Here is a 10919-nt window from a genome sequence, read left to right as displayed (position 1 = left end):
AAGATTTCATTTATTTATTTGAGAGAGAGAGAGGCACAAGCCGGGAAAGGGAGAAGCGGCTACCCTCAAGCGGGGAGGCCAACACAGCAATCCACACGTCACCTTGAGCTGACCCGGATCATGACCTGAGCTGAGAGCAGACACTCAACAACTGAGCCACAGGAGCGGCTTCTTTCTACTTTTAAAGACAGCAGGTACCCATGGATATTAGGATGCACTCACTAATTGACCCACCATGAAAAATGAGTCAGGTCCCTAGTCTTGGCTAAAGAAGCTTTCTCCTTCCTTCTTGCAGGCAGAGGTTTGTTGCAGCCCTACATTCCAGCATTTCCCAGGGGAATATCTACAAAAGAACTCTGCCAGCCAAATGGCAACTTTTGTGAATCTAAACTCAGTATTATTGTTGTTGATTATTATTTATTTGCTGTTATTTCTTATGTCATCTAAAAACAATTTTGAATTCTTAACCTGTGATTGTTGAATATGTGTCTTTCTAACTAGCATGAAAGTTATATGAGAGCAGGGGGAGTGAGAGGCATCTACTATTTTTCTTTAAATAAATGAAGACAGTTCCCTTTGGGATCTGTGAGTTTGGATGTTCCACCTAAAAATAAAACAATCAGATATTTCCACAGCAAAATGCATTTATTTGGGATTAACAGAGATTACAATTCAGGACCTGCAAGCTATGGCAAAACCAAGCCAGTTCAACAAACAAAGGGAGAGGACTTATTTTATTGGCAAAGAAGGAGGAAGTTGGGAGAGGTTGTTTTGAAGGAAAGTCCATTGCAGAAAAGCAAGAATTGGGGGTGATGACAGTTTCTCATTGTCTGGGTTGCAGGGGTCAATTTCTTATAGGACATGCAATGTACATCTTTTCTGCTGGGGCCTGTAATTGATGATTCTTTCCTGTTGAGGATTCTTCTGTTGGGTCTTAATTGACATCCTTCCTGTAACTGACACTGAGTGCTGTGATTGTCCTTCCAGCTTCCCCGAGTTCGCTTTGACAAGGCTTCTCTTTATTTTCACAGGCTATGACAATAGAGAGTTGAAAGAATGCTTTTCCATCTCTTTGCATCACATATCCATTGTGAGGTAAACAGTGTTAACCCCACTAAATTAAGCCTTAAAAATGAGGTTGTAGCTTAAGCCAAACACTTAACTAAGCTCTGTTTGCTCATTTCTTAAGCAACCCTTCACGCACAGTGTTATGTTATTTCTAAGCTCTGGGACAGAGCACGAGCAAAACGAAATCGCTCCTTGGGCACCTTACATTCTAGGGAGGATAGCAGGTACTCAGGAAATACCAAGTGTACATTAAATGTATAAGGTAAACAGGGATGAGTTAAGAGGGAGGGGGGATGAAAGAGGAAACAAGAGTAAGGAGAGTGTATGTATGTTGAGTGAGTGGGAGGGCACATATTGCAGGGAGCACTGGGTATTATACACAAACAATGAATCATAAAACATTATATCCAAAACTAAGGATGTACTGTATGGTGACTAACATAACACAATAAAAAATTAAAAAAAAAGATTCAAAATGAAGTAAGTTTTGCTAAGAGAGCCACTCCAACTAGAGTGGAAATGAGGACACAGAAGTAATGCATCTGCACATCTCCTCTTTCAGTTTCCAAACACCACGAACTGTGGACTCCTGGCACTTGTAACTGCTCAGCTCAACCGGACCACCTCCTCCAACACAGCCTTCTACTTTGGACTGAACTAGAGAAATGTCAACTGTTAGCGCCAGCCCTCACCACAGTTCTTTCACAAGTGCCTGTGTTTTCCTTCATGACCTGCTCTCCCTGCTGAAAATAAGGGGCACGGATTTCTCAATCTTTGTCTCCCAGTGACCGTCCCTACTTCCCCAAATTGAGGTTTCAGTGTTTTCCAGCATCTACTCTTGATGGACATGAATGATGTGCAAATGCAGGCCCACTGAGGCTATTGACACATCATCAGGTTATGGCAAATACCAGAGGAAACAGAAAATGACAAAGTACACTTCAAGTTAAATTGAGGTTCCTGAAATTGAGTTGTTTCCATTTACATCTTTTTGGAGGGGCACCTGGGTGGCTCAGTTGTTAAGCGTCAGGTCAGGGCGTGATCCTGGAGTCTGGGATCGGCGCCCATGGGGCTCCTCCACTGGGACCTGTTCCTTCCTCTCCCACTCTCCTGCTTGTGTTCCTGTCTCACTGGCTGTCTTCTCTCTGTCAAATAAATAAATAAAATCTAAAAGAAATAAAAATAAAAAATAAATCTTTGTGGAAACTTTGGTTCAAAGAATCAGCTCTGGGTGTTATAAATATAATTTATACTTTGACATCACTTCAGAAATCCATTCATTGTGATCCATCACAGCCTATAAGGTACTCTGAATACCTATACTTACATTCACACCACCAACAACAACAATCCTCTCAAAGGCATAAACTAAGAATAGTTGTTATCCAACATTTGCCAAAGTGACAGATTACTTGATGATATTATCCAAAAATTAACTTCTTAAAAGTATCCATTTAAGACATATTTCATAAAGTTTTACAAAACTGTGCCAGAAAAATGATCTGTTTAGGTATCAATTGGATAAAATGGCATGATTGCATTACCCCTAGAAGCAAAAGGATGGCTTCATCATGTGTAAATTATGCTGCTTATTCATGGATTCTTTAATCTATTATGTTATCTAAGCCATAAAATACTTTAAAGAAAATCATTTCTATCTTTCTTGCCTAGAACTGCTTTATCTCTAGCTTTCTGCCCACGGGGTTCTGAATTTTCATTTTGCAAGGGACACACAGAGCATGTTGTTGGTCCGGCAGATGGTTACAATTTATGTGCCCCCTGCATAGCAGCTCAGGGAGTGGATGGACAAGGGGTGAAACCAGCAGAGAGGTTTGGGGTCCAAACACTCAGAGTGCACAGACTGACCTCAGCAGCCGAGGGTCCTGCCCAGCTGGGACCTGCCTCATCTTATGAGTCCATGCAGACACCCACTGCAAGAGTAGCCTGGCCCCATGACCTGCACACACACCACGGGAGGCCCCATCCAGTGGTGGGGAGAGCCCTCTGTCCACACAGAACTATCCACATTACACAACGGAAATTCAGGATGGAGGGCAGAGAGAGAGGAGGTCAATGCACTAAGGACCTTTATAATCTGAAACACAGGAGAAATCCAGTGTTTCCAAGAATGTTTTCTATCCCCTGCAGAAAGGAAACTTGGAATCAAATTAATGAAATTTATTGGAAAATGAGGGAAGATATTTTGCATACTTAGCTTGTGGCTCAGGCATCCTCCCTGAGACATTAGTGTCACTCTTGGCTTCAAGGGCTCCTTGGAAGGAAAACAGGGACATCCGGGATCTTATTTATTTAGAGAGCAAAAGAGAACAAGACAGAGTGCAGAGTGGGGTGAGGGGCAGAGGAGATGCAGATCCCCACTGAGTGGGAGCTTGATGCTGGTTTGATCCCTGGAGTCCAGGAGCCTGACTTGAGCTGAAGGCAGATGCTTAACCCACTAAGCCACCCAGGAAACCAGGAAAGACTTTTTAAACAGTGTTTTACTAATAAAAGTTTTATAGAATACAGATGTAAAAAGTTTAAGTCTCCTATGTGTCCCTGCCAGGGGTATCCTTTTTTTTTTTTTTTTTTTTAGTTACATACAGTACAGTATTGGTTTCTGGAGTAGAATTTGGTCATTCATCACTTACATACAACACTTAGTGCTGATCTGTGTCCTTCATACCCATCATCCATCTACCCAACCCCGACCCACTTTCCTCTATCAATGACAAGTGTGCAGAGCTGCCTTGGGCTCTGAAAGTTCTAGCATGAGCCATCGCCACGGCAACCTGATGATGATGCACACCTTCCTTCCATTTCAACTGTCACTCTGTGAGCCCAGCCCTTGCAGTTTGGTTAACAGGTGTGAAGCTCCCACAAGGAAATCTGAACTGTTTTTCTACAGGTATGTTCGTGTCAATTTTCAATTCCTTCTCTCAAGTTGGCTGCCTCTTTAGAGAAATTGTTTCTTTTAAATTTTTCTTTTCATTTCCACATCCAATTTTGTCCACAGTTTCGATGAAAATTCTAGGTTTTCCATATTAGTTAATTTTGATTTTTCAATGAAACTGGCTTCCTAAATAGCTTCTAAATTCAGAAAATTGGACGTTTCTTGAATGACAATTTTGTCCATACTCATACAAAGAACACACGAAGGGAATACACCACACTGCTCTCAGTGGATCAGGAGGATCTTGATGCCATCCCAGCAACCCGTGATAGGGAAAGGATTCCAGGGCCCTCTTCTCAATGTAGATGAAAATCTGAAAGCAAGTGTGAGCAGTCCAAATCCAGAGCTTTACAGAAGGAGAAAAAAACCAGGGAATTTGAGGCCCCTGTGCCCCAACTGGGGCCATAGCTCCCCCACGCACTCCACCTCAGCCCGCGCTCTGCTCCGCACAGGCGGGGATCGGGCCTGTCAGGCTCCTGGGGCCTAACCTAACCCTAGGTCAGTCGACTGGGTCCCTCCGGGGGCCTGGAGCCACGCGCTGGGTATAGGGGACCCCTGACAGCTGGACTCAGCCTGCCCACCTGCAGCCACTGGTCCCTCGGGCGCCGCCGAGCATGCAGGACTCAGTGTTCAGGAGACATTCAGGAGAACCGGCAGGGCCCCGAGCCCCCAGCGACCGGCCTCCAGCGTCCTTGCGGGACCACGCTACCACTACCCCGTCATCCCTCCGCCCACCGCTCCAATGCACCAAGCCAGCGGATCGGCCTGCCGTCTCCTGGGCCCTAACCTAACCCTAGATTGGCCAGGGGAACCTCAGGGACCTGGCGCGCAGCGCCGGATTGGGACCTGAGCCCAAGCGCTAGACTCAGCCTGCACTGCACGCCCCTGGGGCCTCGGGTGCTGCCCAGCATTCAGGGCGGAGAATGGGCAGGGACCCCTGAGCCCCCGAGAATGATAGCCCCCAGCCACAACGCTTGGGCCCACGCCCCCTCACACTTCCCGGAAGCTGCCTTGCTCACCACCCAGATGGAAGATCGGGCTTGTTGGGATCCTGGGGCCTAACCTAAACTTTCGGGGCTGAGGGGCTCTTTACTAGGGGCCTGGCGCAGCACCATAGGACTGGGGAACCGAGCCCCGAGCACTCAGCCTACTACAGAAGGCCACCCAATCCCTAAGGCGCGGCCGAGCATTCAGGGCGGGAGAACCGGCAGAGAGAGACCCCTGCCACCCTCGCGGCCCCTAGGCCACACTGGCTTGGGCCCACGCTCCCCCTGCCCCATGCCCTCACCTTGGCCCACTGCCCCTCGCCCCTTCAGCTGGCATATCGGGCTTGCCGCCTTCTGGGGCTAACCTAACCCTAAGGTCAGCTGCCAAGGGCCTCCCAAAGGGGCCTTAGCGCCCCAGCGCCTAGGATTGGGACCCCAAGCCACAGCACCTGACTCAGGCTGCTGACACGACGCAACCCGGGCTCTCTGGGTGCAGTGAGGCTTCAGGGCGGGAGAAGAGCAGGCCCCCTAGGCCCACAGCGACCTTCGAGGCCGGGCCACAATACATGGGCCCGATCCCCCTACCCCACGCACTCACCTCCACCCCCTACACTGCTCGCTGCACAGCCAGCGAATGGGGCCTGCCGGCCTCCTGGGGGCTAGCAATAACCCTAGGTCATCCCCAGAGGGCCCTCCCAAGGGCCTGGTGCCACAACATGCAGAGGTTAGGCACCCAGCCCAAGCACTGAACTCACCCGGCGCCCCGCCGCCACGGCACTGAGGCGACGCCGGTCATTCAGGCGGGGAGGAGGATCAGGGCCCTCGGCCCGGGAGACCTGAACCCCACCAAAAATGCTTGGGTCCACGCTCCGCTCGCCAGCACCTCACCTCGTCCGCCCCCCTCTCGCATCACAGCCAAGCGGATCAGACCTCCCGGCCTGCTGGGGCTAACCCTAACCCTAGTTCGGATCCGAGGGTCCCCCAGCCTGAGTGCCCAACCCAGGGGATTGGGAACCCGACGCCACGTCTCACCCTGCCTCCGACCACCCAGGCCCCTGGTGCCCAGCGCCATTCAGGGCAGGGAGGATGGGCGGGCCCTCCGAGTGCCCAGGACATGATGGAAGGCACCACCATGCATCAAACGCTTGAGCCCCACTCTCGCTCACCAGCGCCTCACCACGGTCCACCCCTCTGCTCACTGCACAGCCGGGCAGATTGGGCCTGCCGGCCTCCCTGGGTGCCTAACCTAACCCATGTCATCCCGAGGGGCCCCTCCCAAGGGGCCTGGCACCAAACACCGGGGATTGGGGACCCCGAGCCCCAGCACTGGACTCACACCTGCTGCCCCGCTGCCACCTGGGCTGCAGGCGCTGCCGGTCATTCAGGGCAGAGGAATGGGCGGGGCCCTCCAAGCCCCTGCAGCCTTCGGAGGCCCCCAGCACCAAAGCGCTGGATCCCCTCCAGCGGCGCCACTTCAGCCCACCCCTCCGCTCGGCGCACAGCCAGGTGGATCGGCCACCGGCCTCCTGGGGACTAACCAACCTAGGTCGGCCCAGGGCCCCTCCAAGGGCCTGGCGCGCAACCCTGGGGATTGGGGACCCGACCCAGCGCCAGACTCAACCTGCCGCCCCGCTGCCACCCAGTCCACTAGGGGTGCCACCGGTCATTCAGGGCAGAGGAGAGGGACAGGGCCCTCCAACCCAGGGATCTTAGAAGGCCCCGTCGAAATGCTTGGGTCCATGCTCCCCGCTCGCCAGCGCCCTGCACTGGCCGCCCACTCGCGTACACCGGCGGCAGCCTGCCAGCCTCCCTGGGCTAACCCTAACCCGTCGGCCCCAAGGGCCCCTCCCAAGGGCCTGGTGCCTGGCGTGGGGATTGGGGACCTCCGAGCCCCAGTGCCGGACTCACCCTGCCACCCGCCACCTTCTGGGCCGCTAGGGTGCAGCCAGTCATTCACTGTGGGAGACTGGCAGGGCCCTCCGCCCCGATGACTTTCGAAGGCCCCCCGCTCCAAAATGCTTGGGCCAGCTCGCTCGCCAGCGCCCTCACCTGCCTGCCCCTCCATTCGACGCACTTTTAGCGGCATGGAACTCTCGGCCTCCGGAGCTAACCTAACCTAGGTCTGCCGAGGAGGCCCCTCCCAAGGGCCTGGCGCTACATGCCGGGGACTGAGGGACCCCAAGAGCCCCAGAGCCCGGACTCACCCTGCTGTCCTGCCGCCACCCGGGCTGATAGGCGCCACCGGTCATTCAGGGCGGAGAACGGGCAGGGACCCATGGCCCTGGCGACATTCGAAGGCCGCTGCCAAAACGCTGGGGCCCTGGCTCCACTGGCCAGCCTCAACGGCCGCACACCTCCGCTGCCCCCCGCTGGCGGATCGGGCCTTCAGCCTAATGGGGCTTACTAACCCTGGTCAGCCCCCGGGGACCCTCCCAAGGGGCCTGGCACCTCCAAAGCCAGGGATTGGGACCCCACCCCAAGCCACACGAAATGCTGGACTACCACCCCGCCACCACCAGGCCGCTCTGGTGCAGCCAGTCATTCAGGGCGGGAGAACAGGCAGGGCCCTCCAGCCCCGGTGACCTTCAAAGGACCCCCGTGCAAAAACGCTGGGAGCCCATGCTCCGCCGCCATAGCCCTCACCTCGGTCCTCCCATCCACTCTCCGCACAGCCGGTGGATCGGCTCAGCTGACCTGCTGGGGCTAACCCTAACCTAGAAGTCGGGGCCCAGAGGGGCCCCTCCTAGAGGCCTGGCACTCCACAACGCTGGGTTTGGGGACTCTCCAGCCCCAGCGCTGGACTCAACCTGCCGCCCCCACCTCACCCGGGCCGCTATGGGCACCACCCCGTCATTCAGGGTGGGAGAACGACCAGGGCCTCCGAGCCCCCGGTGACCTTCGAAGGCCCCGTGTGAAAACGCTGGGGCTCTGGCTGTGACCACTGCGCCAACTTGGCCCACCCCACCGCCACTCACTGCACAGCTGGCGGATCGGGCCTTCGGCCTCCTGGGAGCTTACCCCTAACCCTGGTCGGCCCCCAGGGACCCTCCCAAGGGCCTGGCACCTATCAAGCCGGGATTAGGGACCCCCGAGCCCCGCTGAGGCCTAACTGCTCCACCCCGCCACCACCTGGGCCGCTAGGGAGTGCAGCCGGTCATTCAGGCGGGATTTCGGGTGGCCCTCCGAACCAGCGAACATTTGAAGGCACCCCCGCGCCCTAAATGCTTGGGCCCACGCTCCCGCCGCCAGCACCCTGACCTCGGACGCCCCTCTGCTCGCAACACAACCGGAAATCGGGCCTGCCTGTCTCCTGAGGGATATCCCTAATACTAGGTCAGCCCACGAGGGGCCCTCCCAAGGCCTGGCACCACACCGAGGATTGGGACCCCGAGCCTAAGCGCTGGACTCACCCTGCCACCCCGCCACCACCCGGACTCCTGGGCCGCTGATGTCGCTGAGGCAGGAACGGGCAGGGCCCTCCGAGCCCACGACCTTCGAAAGCCCCTCGCATCAAAACACTTGGGCCCACCCTCCAGCTCACCAGCGACATCACCTCGGCCCGCCCCTCCACTACCTTGCTGAGCGGATAGGCCAGCCGGCCTCCTGGGTGAACCCCCTAACTCCCATGTCATCGAGGCCCCTTAGGGCCTGGTGCCGCACTGCCAGGGATTGGGGGACCCTGAGCCCCAGCGCTGGACTCACCCTGCCGCCCACCACCACCGGGCCACGAGGCGCTGTCAGTCATTCAGGTCAGGAGAACGGCAGGGCCTTCCGAGCCCCCTGCGGTCGCCGAAGGTGCCCTACGCCAAAATGCCCTGGAGCCCAGCTCCTGCTATGGCGCCCTCACCTCGGCCCTCCCTCCCACTCGCTGCCTGGGCGCGGATCAGCCTGCCGGCCTCTGGGGCTAACCCTAACCCTACGTCGACCCCCTGGGGCCTCCCAGGGACCTGGCGCCACAACGCTGGGGATTGGGGACCCTGAGCCCCAGCGCCCGGACACACCCTGCCACCCCGATGCCACCCAGGCCACTAGCTGCTGCCAATCATTCAGGCGGGAGAACTGTCAGGCCCTCAGGCACAGCTACCTTCCAGGCCCCGATCCAAAACGCTGGGGCCACGTTCCAGCTCGCCAGTGCCCTCACCTCGGCAAACCTCTCTTCCGCACAGCCAGCAGATCGGGCCTGCTGGCATCCTGGGGGCTAATCTAACCCTAGGTCAGCCCACGGCCCCTCCCAAGAGGCCTGGCGCCGCAACCCCAGGGAATCGGGTCCCCGAGCCCCAGCGCCAGACTCAACCTGCCACCCGCCACCACCGGGCGCTAAGGGCGCCACTGGTCATTCAGGGCAGGAGAATGGGCAGATCCTCCGAGCAACTGGCGACCTGTGCTGGACCACAATAAAAATGCTGCGGCCTGCCCGCTTGCCAGCGCCCCACCTCGAAGGCCCCTCCGCTCCTCGCACAGCCATGGATCGGGCCTGCCGGCCTCCTGGGTCAACCCTAAACCTAGGTCAGCCTCTGGGGGCCCCTCCCAAGGGGGATGGTGCTGCAACGCTAGGGATCGGGAATCCCGAGCCCCAGCACCAGACTCCCTGCCAACCTACTGCCACCAGGCTGCTAAGGCCCGCTGGTCATTCAGGGTTGAGAACGGGCAGGGCCCTCCGAACCCCTGGCGACCTTCGGGGCCCCCATGCCAAAACACTTGGGCCCAAGCTCCTCCCCAGCACCTCACTCGGCCCTCCACTCCGCCGCGCACAGCCAGCAGATCTGGCCTGCCGGCCTCCTGGGCTAACCCTAATCCTAGGTTGCCCCGTGGGCCCGCCGCCAGGTCCTGGCGCCACAACGCCGGGATTTGGGACCTCCGAGCCCCAGCGCCAGACTCATCCTTCCGCCCGCCATCACCCAGGCCGCCATGGGCGCCGCCAGTCATTCAGGGCGGGAGAACGACCAGGCCCTCCGGCGCCCCTGGTGACGCGTTGAGGCCTCCCGTGCCAACGCCGGCTGGGGCTGGCTCTCAAGGGCCAGTGCGCTCACTTGGCTCGCTCCACCGCCTGCCACACAGCTGGCGGATCAGGCCTTTCGGCCTCCTGGGAGCTTACCCTAACCCTGGTCAGCTCCCAAGTTTCCTCCAAAGGGTCCTGGCCCTGCAAAGCTGGGAATTAGGGACCCCGAGCCCCAGGCTGCTGACTCAACCCTGCCACCCCACCCACCACCAGGTCTGCTTTGGGCGCCGCCGGTCATTCAGGGTGGGAGAAGAGGCAGGGCCTCGAAGCCCCTGGCGACCCTCGGGACCCTGTGCCAAAACGCTGGGGCCCATGCTCCCCGCCTTAGCCTCACCTCAGTCCTCCGCCGTCCGGCCTCTGCACAGCCGGTGGATCGGGCCTGCCAAGCACCTGCTGGGGCTAACCCTAACCCTAGGTCAGCCCAAGGGACCCCTCCTAGGGCTGGTGCCTAGCTGGTTTGGGCGCCCTCAGCCCCAGCCCGCGGACTCACCCTGCCGCCCCCACCACCACCCGGGCCGCTAGGGTGCGCCGCTCATTCAGGGCAGGAGGAGACACGCAGGGCCCTCTGAGCCCCTGGCGACATTCGAGGCCCCCGTACAAAAAGCTGGGGCCCTGTTCCCGCTTGCGCGCCCTCGCCTCGCCCGCCCCTCCGCTCGCTGTAGCCAGCAGATGGGGCCTTTGGCCTCCTGGGGCTAACCCTAATCCTAGGTGTGTCCCCAAGGGGCCCCTCCCAAGGGGCCTGGCTGAAACAGGGAGTTGGGACACTCACTCCATGCCGGACTGTCACCCTGCCGCCTGCCATGATCCGGGCCGCAAAAGGCGCCCGTGGGGCATTCAAGCGAGTTCGGGCAGGGTCCTCCAAGACCCTCGAAACCTTTGAAGGCCCCCGCACCTAGAACATGGGCCCACGTCCCGC

Source organism: Ursus maritimus, unplaced genomic scaffold (genome assembly GCF_017311325.1).
Source record: "Ursus maritimus isolate PB19 unplaced genomic scaffold, ASM1731132v1 scaffold_13, whole genome shotgun sequence".
Classification (NCBI taxonomy): Eukaryota; Metazoa; Chordata; class Mammalia; order Carnivora; family Ursidae; genus Ursus; species Ursus maritimus.
The sequence above is the reverse complement of the archived record's forward strand: the minus strand, read 5'-3'. Positions refer to the sequence as shown.